Source organism: Oncorhynchus clarkii, chromosome 17, assembly GCF_045791955.1.
Source record: "Oncorhynchus clarkii lewisi isolate Uvic-CL-2024 chromosome 17, UVic_Ocla_1.0, whole genome shotgun sequence".
NCBI classification, from domain to species: Eukaryota; Metazoa; Chordata; class Actinopteri; order Salmoniformes; family Salmonidae; genus Oncorhynchus; species Oncorhynchus clarkii.
In genome coordinates this window covers 63,083,239-63,098,159 of record NC_092163.1, presented here as the reverse complement: position 1 = coordinate 63,098,159, position 14,921 = coordinate 63,083,239, and the positions used below count along the sequence as shown (strand labels likewise).

Sequence of the window (14,921 nt, the reverse complement as noted above, 5' to 3'; positions counted from 1 at the left end):
AGTTGGGTTGTGTGTGAAATACATTTATGGAATTGATAAAATGATCAAACTTGAGAATTTGTTGTTTTTGATAGGAAATTCATATTGTTAGGCGTGTGTATGCCTATATATCATTTTTGCGGTGCATATCTCGTGGCCTAAATGTAAAAATATATATATATATACAATTAAAACAAAAAAATAAGACTATGACAATATGTTGAAGGCTATTTATCTGTGCCATCATTGCCTAGAAACCTTAGCCCATGCCCTAAAAGGGTTGGTTTCCCAGACACAGCTGCCTAGTAGTATTTTTCAAAATTACACTTATTAACTGAGAATCTCCAATGAAAGTGTTGTTTGAGTTGTCAGAAAACGTTTAGGATATTCCCTAAATCCAATTTAAATATTGCTCTCTAGGCCTATCAAAGGGACGTGTTGCAGTGTTACGACAATCATTTCGTTTGTCTCCTAGGCTATAATTTTAATGGACATGTGTCCCCCAATTGGGTTTGTAACATAAAGCACCAGCTTTAACAAATTGTGCACCTGCTGATACATTCGAGTTTGGTGTTTGCTTCAGGGAATACTAAAACAAGACGGCTTGTGTTGAGAAGTAGAAATAAAAGCTACTTAACAGAAACAATGAGCACTGGAATACCTTGTAGTGGAAGTAAAATAAGTCTAATATCTAAGGCCTGGATTCGTTATGAGGGCATTTTGTATTCACTCGACAAGGATAACTCGACGGTGGCTTTGGCAAAGGGTGAGTTTCCCTCAATTTAGGTGTTGTTTGGCAATTGGTTTTGCCCCCCGAATTTAAATGGTGCAGTTATTAACTCTACTTCCAAAAGCTACAATATTTTTGATGTGGTTAACTGATGCGTTAAATACCTATCCAGGTGTTGTAAGATCTGGACAGAGGAACGCACCCATAAGCATTTGTTTGCTTTGCTTTTTGTAGAGGTCCATTGGCAGCACCTCTGCCACATACCTATCCCAGGCCCCCTATAGTCCCTACAGGAGTATGGTGCCTTCCTATAACCAGCTGGCTGCCAGCTCTCTACTCAGCCAGCAGTATACTGCTGCCTTGGGTCTGGGTGAGTGAAACTTTCTTGGAGAGAGACCCTATCAAACACACAACCACCTTCATGATGTATTTTATTTCAAGATTTTGTCAAAATAGCCCTTGAACTGTTATGAGGCCCTTGTACATAACTGCTATGTCTTTAACTGCTATGTCTTTAAACTTTGTCACCATGAAGCATCTCATCTAATGATGTCTGTGGGAAACTGTCCCCAGATCTCTTGAAACGTCTTTCCCAATTATTCCCTGGCCTTCCTCAGGAGCAGGACTTCACAGCCTTCCAGTGAGAAGAGGCCTGGTGGTAGAGCAGGCTGTCCAGACAGTACCAGCGGATAATTCTGTCCACAGAAGTGGCCAGTCTGCCTCCCAGCAGCAAAGAACGGAGTCTGGTCAACCTCCCGAACGCTCTGGCAGAGATGATCCTCAGTCTCAGAGGACGACTGCCTCCAGTGGTAAACTCAGACAACAGGAATGAGGGCTTCTGGTACAGCCTGGTACATAGTTTGAGTAACACCTGCTGTGTTTTCATTCCTTCTTTATGAATTCTCATCACTTTAGGGAGCAGGATAACTACATTGAGCTCTAAAATTATTGAGTGACAATTATTATTTTTTTGGCTCTGTAATCCAGCACTTTGGATTTTAAATGATAGAATGACTAGGAAGTTAACCTTTTAGATGTAGGACCTGCGTTGTTCTGGTACCTGTTCCGACTGGCATTTTCGCTTTATAAATCGATATGTGGATACCCCAGATCAAACTGGCTTGAATTGGGCAATAGTCCTGGTTCCAACGGACACAGTATACAGTCGTGGCCAAAAGTTTTGAGAATTACACTATTAATTTCCACAAAATTTGCTGCTTCAGTGTCTTTAGATATTTTTGTCAGATGTTACTATCGAATGCTGAAGTATAATTACAAGCATTTCTTAAGTGTCAAAGGCTTTTATTGACAATTACATGAAGTTGATGCAAAGAGTCCATATTTGTAGTGTTGCCCCCTCTTTTTCAAGACGTCTGCAATCCGCCCTGGCATGCTGTCAATTAACTTCTGGGCCACATCCTGACTGATGACAGCCCATTCTTGCATAATCAATGCTAGGAGTTTGTCCGAATTTGTGGGTTTTTGTTTGTCCACCCGCCACTTGAGGATTGACCACAAGTCCTCAATGGGATTAAACTGGGGAGTTTCCTGGCCATGGACCCAAAATATAGATGTTTTGTTCCCTGAGCCACTTAGTTATTTTGCCTTATGGCAAGGTGCTCCATCATGCTAGAAAATGCATTCCTCGTCACCAAACTGTTCCTGGATGGTTGGGAGAAGTTGCTCTTGGAGGATGTGTTGGTACCATTCTTTATTCATGGCTGTGTTCTTAGGCAAAATTGTGAGTGAGCCCTCTCCCTTGGCTGAGAAGCAACCCCACACATGAATGGTTTCAGGATGCTTTACTGTTGGCATGACACAGGACTGATGGTAGCGCTCACCTTGTCTTCTCTGGGCAAGCTTTTTTTCCGGATGCCCCAAACAATCGTAAAGGGGATTCATCAGAGAAAATGATCTTACCCCAGTTCTCAGCAGTCCAATCCCTGTACCTTTTGCAGAATATCAGTCTGTCCCTGATGTTTTTCCTGGAGAGAAGTGGCTTCTTTGCTGCCCTTCTTGAATCCAGGCCATCCTCCAAAAGTCTTTGCCTCACTGTGCGCGCAGATGCACTCACACCTGCCTGCTGCCATTCCTGAGCAAGCTCTGTACTGATGGTGCCCCGATCCCAAAGCTGAATCAACTTTAGGAGACGGACCTGGCGCTTGATGGACTTTCTTGGGCTCCCTGAAGCCTTCTTCACAACAATTGAACCGCTCTCCTTGAAAGATCTTGATGATCCGATAAATGGATGATTTAGGTGCAGTCTTACTGGCAGCAATATCCTTGCCTGTGAAGCCCTTTTTGTGCAAAGCAATGATGACGGCACGTGTTTCCTTGCAGGTAACCATGGTTGACAGAGGAAGAACAATGATTCCAAGCACCACCCTCCTTTTGAAGCGTCCAGTCTGTTATTTGAACTCAATCATCATGCCAGAGTGTTCTCCAGACTTGTCCTCGTCAACACTCACACCTGTGTTAACGAGAGAATCACTAACATGATGTCAGCTGGTTCTTTTGTGGCAGGGCTGAAATGCAGTGGAATGTTTTTTGGGGGTTCAGTTCATTTGCATGGCGAAGAGGGACTTTCCAATTAATTGCAATTCATCTGATCACTCTTCATAACATTCTGGAGTATATGCAAATTGCCATCATTCAAACTGAGGCAGCAGACTTTGTGAAAATTAATATTTGTGTCATTCTCAAAACTTTTGACCAAGACTGTATATATATTTTTTCTGAGCCTGTGAGACATAGCTTGTGAAATCTGAAACCACTTCGAGCTGGGATATCCCTCCTACCATTTTAATTTTCTCTTCCGACTGTCCATCAACTCCTGGCTGAACCCTACATCTTGCTTACTGCTTATGGTAGTCCATCATATTCGGTGATGACTTCCACTTCTGAGTTAATCGTGAATTCTTTGGTGACTGTAGAGTCCAATCCAAGATCCACAAACTTTATTGCAGGTTGGACATATGCAGTCTGTGTCGGCAGGGGCAGGAATGGTTGTATGTCTCCCGGTTCAATTCCAGGCTGTATCACAACCGACCGTGATTGGCAGTCTCATAGGATGGAGCACAATTGGCCAGCGTCATCCGGATTTGGCCTGTGCAGACCATCCATTGTAAATAAGATTTTGTTCTTGACTGACTTTTCTAAATAAATAAATGTTATTATTTAGATTTTTTAAATAGACACTCACAGCCGCTACAAGGACAGACTGAAGGTCTTCCGGAGTGTGGGCCACAAGAGCACAGTCATTAGTGTACTGCAGCTCAAGAACCCGCTCCATCAAAATCTTGGTGGTTACTTGGAGCCTCCTGATGTTGATTAGGTTTCCATCCAGCCTGAAGTTCACCACAACACCCCTGCTCTCCTTAAGCTCCTTCTGGAGAAGCTGGGTGACACATAGGAGGAAGATGTTAAAGTGTACCGGCGCCAGCACGCACCGCTGCCTCACACCGATGCTTACTCCAAAGGGCACTGACTCCTGCCCTCCTATGGCCACCCAAGCCATCATCCCATCATGGAACTGGCAAAAGATGTTGGCAAATTGGTCTGGACAGCCAACTTTGAATAGAATGCTCCATAGTAGTTCCCTGCTCACAGTGTCAAAGTCCTTGGAGAGGTCGACAAAGGCTATGAAAAGGTCCTGATGGTTATAGATGGTGACAATGTTTGCATCCCACCGCTACTGGGGGAAGATCTCCCGGTCCCAAACCTCAGTAAGTAACCTCCCTTCTTAAGTAGCTCTACCGGGAAGCTGTCAGCGCAAGGAGTCTTGTTGTTGAGGGAACAGATAACTGATAACACCTCCTGTAAGGTTGGTGAATGGTTGAGGTCTTGGATGGGTTGACAGACAGGCAGTTCTTCCAAGATGGAGTGGTCTGTAGGAGAATGCTGATTGAGTAGTGCTTCAAATTGGTCAGCCCACCTCATCAGTATCTGGTTTTGGTCCTTCAAGAAAGTCAGACCATCAGCTGTTTTAATGGGGATGATGGAGCGACTTCTAGGGCCATGGAAGGCTTTAGTTGTGTTGTAGAAATTGTGCAAGTCATTATATCAGCATAAATTTGGATTTCCTGTGCCTTATTCGTCCACCATTTGTTCTGCAGAGCATGCAAGGTTGGTTGCACTTCCTTGCGTGATGCACGCCATTGCTAGCGACGGGTAGTAGATGTGGGGCTAGTTGAGTAGCCCTGTGCACTTTGTGCATATTGTCCAGTAATGTTGTAATGGTGTCAGCGTTCTCATCGAACCAGTCCTGATGTTTCCTACCTCTGTAGCCAATGCCGAGGTAGCGGCGCACCTACCACGCGCTGCCAGCACGCTGCTTTTCTCTCAGGGTGTGCTCCCCTAGCCTTTGTCGTACCAGACTAACCCACAAGGCAGCGGGACAGTGGTTGATGGCTGCCAGGATGTGTCCACACAGAGGTGGGCCTGTACAGACGCATCTCTTAGGCCCACTGCTGCTCCGAGATCCCCTGCAGATTAGCCTGGAGTTTTAAGACAACAAGTTAATGTGTGCCGCCGCGAAGAGGCCCGACAGGAATCTTGGTCATGGAGAGGCTTTGTACCGGCAAGGGGAGACTTGTGCATGAAGCTGCTCCCCAATTCACCACAAGGGCTAGCCGGTGGCAGCGAGCTGTAAGCGAGAGTATGCAAGCACATGGTAAGTGTGCTAACCTCTACCTAGGCACTATACGGGTCACATGCACCCTGCGGTTGCCTGCCGACACAACCCTACATTACTGCCACAGACAAAGCACATGCCTGCAATCGTTACATTGTAGCTGAACAGGAGAGTGGTTTTATTGATTTTATATCCAATAATCTAAAATAATTCTGATTTTCAATAAATGCTTTCTGTTTGTTATAGACAGACAAGATTAATATATTTTTTTATTTCACCTTAATTTATCCGGGTAAACCAGTTGAGAACAAGTTCTCATTTACAACTGCGACCTGGCCAAGATAAAGCAAAACAGTGCGACACAAACAACAACACAGTTACACATGGAATAAACAAGTGTACAGTCAATACCACAATATTAAAAAATAAAGTCTATATAAAGTGTGTACAAATGGTGTGGGGAGGTAAGGCAATAAATAGGCCATAGTAGCGACGTAATTACAATTTAGCAGATTAACACTGGAGTGATAGATGAGCAGATGATGATGTGAGAGTAGTGATACTGGTGTGCAAAAGAGCAGAAAAGTAAATTAAAAACAATATGGGGAGGAGGTACTGTAGGTAGATTGGTGGGCTATTTACAGATGGACTATGTACAGCTGCAGCGATCGGTTAGCAGCTCAGATAGCTGATGTTTAAAGTTATTGAGGGAAATGTAAGTCTTCAGCTTCAGCAATTGTTGCAATTCGTTCCAGTCACTGGCAGTAGAAGATTGGAAGGAAAGGCGGCCAAAGGCGGCTTTGGGGATGACCAGTGAGGTATACCTGCTGGAGCGCGTGCTAAGGGTGGGTGTTGTTATCGTGACCAGTGAGCTGAGATAAGGTGGAGCTTTACCTAGCATAGACTTATAGATGACCTGGAGCCAGTGGGTCTGGCAACGAATATGTAACAAGGGCCAGCCGAAGAGAGCATACAGGTCGCAGTGGTGGGTGGTTTAATGTGCTTTGGTAACAAAACGGATGGCACTGTGCTAGACTGCATCCAGTTTGCTGAGTATAGTATTGGAAGCCATTTTGTAGATGACATCACCGAAGTCGAGGATCGGTAGGATAGTCAGTTTTACTAGGGTATGTTTGGCGGCGTAAGTGAAGGAGGCTTTGTTGCGAAATAGAATGCCGATTCTAGATTTGATTTTGGATTGGAGCTGTTTGATATAAGTCTGGAAGGAGAGTTTACAGTCTAGCCAGACACCTAGGTATTTGTAGTTGTCCACATACTCTAGGTCAGAACCGTCCAGAGTAGTGATGCTAGTTGGGCGGGCGGGTGCGGCAAGCGATCGGTTAAAAAGCATGCATTTGGTTTTACAAGCGTTTTAAGAGCAGTTGGAGGCCACAGAAGGAGAGTTGTATGGCATTGAAGCTCATTTGGAGGTTAGTTAACACAGTGTCCAAAGAAGGGCCAGATGTATACAGAATGGTGTCGTCTGCGTAGAGGTGGATCGGGGAATCACCCGCAGCAAGAGCGACATTGTTGATATACACAGAGAAATAATTTAACCCTGTGGTACACCCATAGAGACTGCCAGAGGTCTTGACAACAGGCCCTCTGATTTGACACACTGAACTCTATCTGCGAAGTAGTTGGTGAACCAGGCAAGGCAGTCATTTGAGAAACCAAGGCTATTAAGTCTGCCGATAAGAATATGGTGATTGACAGAGTCGAAAGCCTTGGCTAGGTCGATGAAGACGGCTGCACAGTACTGTTTTTTTATTGATGGCGGTTATGACATCGTTTAGTACCTTGAGCGTGGCTGAGGTGCACCCATGACCAGCTCGGAAATCGGATTGCACAGCCGGAGAAGGTACGGTGGGATTCGAAATGGTCAGTGATCTGTTTATTAACTTGGCTTTCGAAGACTTTAGAAGGGCAGGATGGATATAGGTCTATAACAGTTTGGGTCAAGAGTGTCACCCCCTTTGAAGAGTGGGATGACCGCGGCAGCTTACCAATCTTTAGGGATCTTGGACGATATGAAAGAGGTTGAACAGACTGGTAAAAGGGGTTGCAAGAGCTTCTTGTAGAAAACTCAACAGCCACAAGCTTTTGAAACTCCCAATGCTCACTTACTGCCTATACTTCCGGCGCCGGTCAGAGATGGCCGCCTGTATAAGGTTGTGGACAGGTGTTGTGGACAGGTGTCTTTTATACTGATAACAAGTTCAAACAGGTGCCATTAATACAGGTAATGAGTGGAGGACAGAGGAGCCTCTTAAAGAAGAAGTTACAGGTCTATGAGAGCCAGAAATCTTGCTTATTTGTAGGTGACCAAATACTTATTTCCACCATAATTTGCAAATAAATTCATTAAAAATCCTACAATGTGATTTTCTGGATTTTATTTTCTCATTTTGTCTGCCATAGTTGAAGTGTACCTATGATGAACATTACAGGCCTCTCTCATCTTTTTAAGTGGGAGAACTTGCACAATTGGTGGCTGACTAAATACTTTTTTGCCCCACTATAAGAGCAACGTTAACTCACCAACATTACAACCAGCAATGCGACTTTCCCGAAGCGGATACTCTGTTTAGTCCACCACCCAGGACAATGGATCAGATCCCAGCCGGCGACCCAAAACAACGGTGGCGCAGAAGAGACAGACGGAGCGGTCTTCTGGTCAGTCTCCGTAGGCGGGCACATCGCACACCGCTCCCGAGCATACTACTCGCCAATGTCCAGTCTCTTGACAACAAGGTAGACAAAATCAGAGCAAGGGTTGCCTTCCAGAGAGACATCAGAGATTGTAACGTTCTTTGTTTCACGGTGTTAGGTTCTCATTTTTCAGAGTAAATAACTAATGGACACAATAGAAGCTTTAACCAAGTTTAATCATTCCCCAAAGGTTCTGTACAGCTGAAAACAAACAGCTAAACATTTCAGACATCACAGTTTATATGCATCCTAAACAAGACACTCCTCTTCCTTACAGTTTATGGCTCCACAGGAAAGAAGAAAAACCAGATAACAACCCTGATTACTCCCTTAAGTTACCTTCATAGGGCTGAGATCCCGCTAACGGGAACGATATGACAACAGCCAGTGAAAGTGTAGGGCGCCAAATTCAAAACAACAGAAATCCCATAATTAAAATTCCTCAAACATAGAAGTATTTCACACCATTTTAAAGATACACTTCTTCTTGTTAATCCCACCACAGTGTCTGATTTCAAATAGGCTTTACGGCGAAAGCACCACAAACGATTATGTTAGGTCAGAGCCAAGTCAGAGAAAAACACAGCCATTTTTGCAGCCAAAGAGAGGAGTCACAAAAATCAGAAATAGCGAGAGAATGAATTACTTTCCTTTGATGATCGTCATCAGAATGCACTCCCAGGAATCCCAGTTCCACAATAAATGTTTGTTTTGTTCGATAATGTCCATCATTTATGTCCAAATAGCTACTTTTGTTAGCGCGTTTTGTAAACAAATCCAAACTCACGAAGCGTGTTCACTATGAGCAGACGAAATGTCAAAATGTTCCGTTACAGTCCATAGAAACATGTCAAATGATGTATAGAATCAATCTTTAGGATGTTTTTAACATAAATCTTCAATAATGTTCCAATCTGAGAATTCCTTTGTCTGTAGAAAAGCCATGGAACGCTAGCTAACTCATACATAAACGAGCGTCACGAGCTTGTGGCACTCTGCCAGACCACTGACTCAAAGAGCCCTTATGAGCCCCTCCTTTACAGTAGAAGCCTCAAACATCTAGTGGAAGCCTTAGGAAGTGCAACATGATGAATATCCCAAAATAGGGAATGAGTTGAAAAACGACCAACCTCAGATTTCCCACTTCCTGGTTGGATGTGTTCTCAGGTTTTTGCCTACCATATGAGTTCTGTTATACTCACAGACATCATTCACACAGTTTTAGGAATTTCAGAGTGTTTTCTATTCACATATACTAATAATATGCATATATTAGCAATTGGGACTGAGTAGCAGGTAGTTTCCTCTGGGCACCTTATTCATCCAAGCTACTCAATACTGCCCCCAGCCATAAAAAGTTAAGGGGAACTGACCTCACCTCCTGACCCACAGATATCCCTCTGTCTTGCTTATATCAACACATCGCTCTCCTCTCCTCCATCAAATACATTGCAAAGCCTTCTGGCTTTTTACAAACTCTTCTATTCAAGGCTTTGTCTTTATCATGTATTTAATATCTCAATGTTCAAAGTTTAGCCGATCCCAACAACGGAAACATGGCTCCCTCGGGATACATCATCAGAGTCGGTACAGCCACCCGGATTCTTCATGCTTCGCGCCGACAGAAACAAGCATCTCTCTGGTAAGAAGAAGGGCGGGGGTGTATGCCTTATGATTAATGAGACGTGGTGTGATCATAACAACGTATAGGAACTCAAGTCCTTTTGTTCACCTGACCTAGAAATCCTTACAATCAAATGCGGCCGCATTATCTACCAAGAGAATTCTCTTCGATCAAAATCACAGTCGTGTATATCCCGCCCCAATCAGACACATCGACGGCCCTGAACAAACTTAATTTGACTCTATGTAAACTGGAAACCACATATCCTGAGGCTGCAATTATTGTAGCTGCGGATTTTAACAAGGCTAATCTGAAAACAAGGCTCCCTAAATTTTATCAGCATATCGAATGCACGATCCGGGCTGGCAAAACCCTGGATCATTGTTATTCTAACTTCCGCAACGCATATAAACCCCCCCCTCCAATCGGAAAATCTGACCACGACTCAATCGGAATCTGACCACGACCACGAAATCTGACCACGAGACTAAAACAGGAAGCGCCCGTGCTCAGGTCTATTCAACGCTGGTCCAAACAATCGGATTCCTCGCTTCAAGATTGCTTTGATCACGTAGACTGGGATATGTTCCGCATAGCGTTGGACAGTAACATTGATGAATACGCTGATTCTGTGAGCGAGTTTATTAGCAAGTGCATCGGTGATGTTGTACCCACAGCGTCTATTAAAACATTCCCCAACCAGAAACCGTGGATTGATGGAAGCATTTGCGCAAAACTGAAAGCGCGAACCACTGCTTCTAATCAGGGCAAGGTGACCGGAAACATGACCGAATACAAACAGTGTAGCTACTCCCTCCGCAAGGCAATCAAACAAGCTGTGCGTTAGTATAGAGAAAAAGTAGAGTCGCAATTCAACGGCTCAGACACGAGAGGTTTGTGGCAGGGTCTACAGTCAATCACGGACTACAAAAGGAAAACCAGCCCCATCGCGGACCACGATTTCTTGCTCCCAGACAAACTAAACAACTTCTTTGCTCGCTTTGAGGACAACACAGTGCCACTGACACGGCCCAAAACCAAAACCTGTGGGCTGTCCTTCACTGCAGCCAACGTGAGTAAAACATTTAAACCCTCGCAAGGCTGCCGGCCCAGACGGAAACCCCAGCCGCGTCCTCAGAGCATGCGCAGACCAGATGGCTGGTGTGTTTACGGACATATTTAATCAACCCTTATCCCTGTCTGCTGTTCCCACATGCTTCAAGAGGGCGAGCATTGTTCCTGTTCCCAAGAAAGCGACGATAACTGAGCTAAATGACTATCGCCCCGTAGCACTCACTTCCGTCATCATGAAGTGCTGTGAGACTAGTCAAGGACCATATCACCTCCACCCTACCTGACACCCTAGACCCACTCCAATGTGCTTACCGCCCCAAAAGGTCCACAGATGACGCAATCACAATCACACTGCACACTGCCCTAACCCATCTGGACAAGAGGAATACCTATGTAAGAATGTTGTTCGTCGACTACAGCTCAGCATTTAACACCATAGTACCCTCCAAACTCGTCATTAAGCTCGAGACCCTGGGTCTCGACCCCGCCCTGTGCAACTGGGTACTGGACATCCTGACGGGCCGCCCCCAGGTGGTGAGGGTAGGTAACAACATCTCCACCCCGCTGATCCTTAACACTGGGGCTCCACAAGCATGCGTTCTGAGCCCTCTCCTGTACTCCCTGTTCACTCACGACTGCGTGGCCATGCACGTCTCCGACTCAATCATCAAGTTTGCAGATGACACTACAGTGGTAGGCTTGATTACCAACAACGACGAGACGGCCTACAGGGAGGAGGTGAGGGACCTCGGAGTGTGGTCTCAGGAAAATAACCTCACAGTCATTGTCAACAAAACAAAGGAGATGATCGTGGACTTCAGGAAACAGCAGAGGGCGCACCCCCCCTATCCACATCAACAGGACATTAGTGGAGAAGGTGGAAAGTTGTAAGTTCCTCGGCATACACATCACGGACAAACTGAAATGGTCCACCCACACAGACTGCGTGGTGAAGAAGGCGCAGCAGCGCCTCTTCAACCTCAGGAGGCTGAAGAAATTTGGCTTGTCACCAAACACACTCACAAACTTTTATAGATGCACAATCGAGAGCATCCTGCCGCGCTGTATCACCGCCTGGTACGGCAACTGCTCCGCCCACAACCGTAAGGCTCTCCAGAGGGTAGTGAGGTCTGCACAACGCATCACCGGGGGCAAACTACCTGCTCTCCAGGACACCTACACCACCCGATGTCACAGGAAGGCCAAAAAGATCATCAAGGACAACAACCACCCGAGCCACTGCCTGATCACCCCGCTATCATCCAGAAGGCGAGGTCAGTACAGGTGCATCAAAGCTGGGACCGAGAGACTGAAAAACAGCTTCTATCTCAAGGCCATCAGACTGTTAAACAGCGATCACTAACATTGAGTGGCTGCTGCCAACATACTGACTCATCTCTAGCCACTTTAATAATGAAAAATGTATGTAATAAATGTATCACTAGCCACTTTAAACAATGCCATTTTTATATAATGTTTACATACCCTACATTACTGATCTCATGTATATACTGTACTCTCTAACCCTATTACAGGGGCTGAGTCACTGGCTTACTGGGGCTCTCTCATGCCGTCCCTGGAGGGGGTGCGTCACCTGAGTGGGTTGAGTCACTGATGTGGTCATCCTGTCTGGGTTGGCGGCGACCATGCCCCAGGACTACCTGACATGATGACTCCTTGCTGTCCCCAGTCCACCTGGCTGTGCTGCTGCTCCAGTTTCAACTGTTCTGCCTTAATATTATTCGACCATGCTGGTCATTTATGAACATTTGAACATCTTGGCCATGTTCTGTTATAATCTCCACCCGGCACAACCAGAAGAGGACTGGCCATCCCACATATGCTCTCTCTAATTCTCTCTTTCTTTCTCTCTCTCGGAGGACCTGAGCCCTAGGACCATGCCCCAGGAATACCTGACATGATGACTCCTTGCTGTCCCCAGTCCACCTGACTGTGCTGCTGCTCCAGTTTCAACTGTTCTGCCTTAATATTATTCGACCATGCTGGTCATTTATGAACATTTGAACATCTTGGCAATGTTCTGTTATAATCTCCACCCGGCACAGCCAGAAGAGGACTGGCCACCCCACATAGCCTGGTTCCTCTCTAGGTTTCTTCCTAGGTTTTGGCCTTTCTAGGGAGTTTTTCCTAGCCACCGTGCTTCTACACCTGCATTGCTTGCTGTTTGGGGTTTTAGGCTGGGTTTCTGTACAGCACTTTGAGATATCAGCTGATGTACGAAGGGCTATATAAATAAATTTGATTTGATATACCATCTACTGCATCTTGCCTATGCCGTTCAGCCATCGCTCATTCATATATTTGTATGTACTTATTCATTCCTTTACACTTGTGTGTATAAAGTAGTTGTTGTGAAATTGTTAGGTTAGATTACTTGTTAGATATTAGTGCATGGTCGGAGCTAGAAGCACAAGCATTTCGCTACACTCACATTAACATCTGCTAACCATGTGTAAAATTATAAAATTTGATTTGCCTAGATTAACTCTGGTCTTCAATTTAGGCAGTAAATTGTCTTGCCTGCAGAGATCAGCAAGCCGTAGCAAGTCTATATTTTAACCACACCTAAGATGTGGTTTGGAGATGTGGTCTTTCTCTTCTTAATCCCTGTATAAAAATGTGACCCTCGGTTGTTCTCATTCAGACCCAGAGAAGAAGGTGGACTCTGGGGTTAGTAAGGGCCAGAACAGCGAGGGCACAGTGGACGAGGATCCTCCAGGGGAGAAGTTCTACTACGACAAAACAAAGTGCTTCTTTGACAGTCTCATCTGAGATTTAATTTTAGGTATATAAAAAAATTAACAGGTCTTTTTTAAACCATTTTCCTGTTTGATGATGGAGTGGTGAATTAAATCTGACTTTTTTCTCCCCTCTGTGTGTATCAGGACCACCTGGGCGGAGTAAAGGACGCTGAATGTGGAGACGTTTGGGGTTCCGGGTTGATTTCTGAGGGGCAGTGGATTCTGAGGGGTCTATCGTGCTGGGAGTGCCAACCCCATGCCCAAAGTGGACAGTGCAAGGGTGTGAAAATGGATATGCAGTTTTTCCACCTCACTTACTGTCCTTAACGTTAGCTTTTTGTCTCGTTTTAGTTTCCTAGATGCTTTCCAACTACAATCACTTGGCATCTCTTTTTGTTTGTTTGAATCTTTTACTGTTATTTATGTAAGAGTTGACACTGAAGTGTCCGAAGATTCCTTCCCTCTCTCTTGAAACACTTGTTATTGGCCCTGTAGTAATTAAATCTAAATGACCAAATTTAATATTTTATAGTTTATTTTCTCCTTTGTGCCTTGTCAAAGTTTAATCTTAATTTTTTTTGTCTGGCTTGTAACTATTTGCACAGTAATCACAATTCTGTACTTCATTTATTCTGACCACTAAGAAACTTTCATTCATGGTAATGTAATTTCTCTACATATTAGAAGAAGCATCCAATTCTTGATTTTGCCCAATGAGTGGAGGGGGGAGCCATTATTCTTTGTTTACTTCTTAGAGATTGGACCAAAGCAATGTACCTACATTTTATTTTCTACATTTGGGCATGTCTAATGAATGCCCAAATGTATACACATTTTCCACTTGCTAACTTGGTTATGGTTGTACAAAAGCAAATAATTTTATTTCTCTTGAAAGTGAAAATTCACATTGACACTGTGGGAAACTTGTATTGTTACTAATCCATTAATAAAGTACATGACATATTGATTGTGTTCTGATTTTTCACATTCTGCCAACAGTGAACTTCAAACAATTTGCAGAAGTGATTTGATCTCAACAATATGTTTACATGCTGCTCCAACTTTTATTTTTTTATTTTTTATTTCACCTTTATTTAACCAGGTAGGCAAGTTGAGAACAAGTTCTCATTTACAATTGCAACCTGGCCAAGATAAAGCAAAGCAGTTCGACAGATACAACGACACACTGTAGTGTTAATAATTTGTATACAGTGCCTTGCGAAAGTATTCGGCCCCCTTGAACTTTGCGACCTTTTGCCACATTTCAGGCTTCAAACATAAAGATATAAAACTGTATTTTTTTGTGAAGAATCAACAACAAGTGGGACACAATCATGAAGTGGAACGACATTTATTGGATATTTCAAACTTTTTTAACAAATCAAAAACTGAAAAATTGGGCGTGCA

General features: G+C 44.3%; 1 pseudogene; it reads left to right on the top strand.

Moving 5' to 3' along the window:
• The first annotated feature begins 505 nt into the window (after positions 1–505).
• Positions 506–13,859, top strand: LOC139369477 (protein LSM14 homolog B-B-like; annotated as a pseudogene).
• The last annotated feature ends 1,062 nt before the right edge of the window (positions 13,860–14,921 follow it).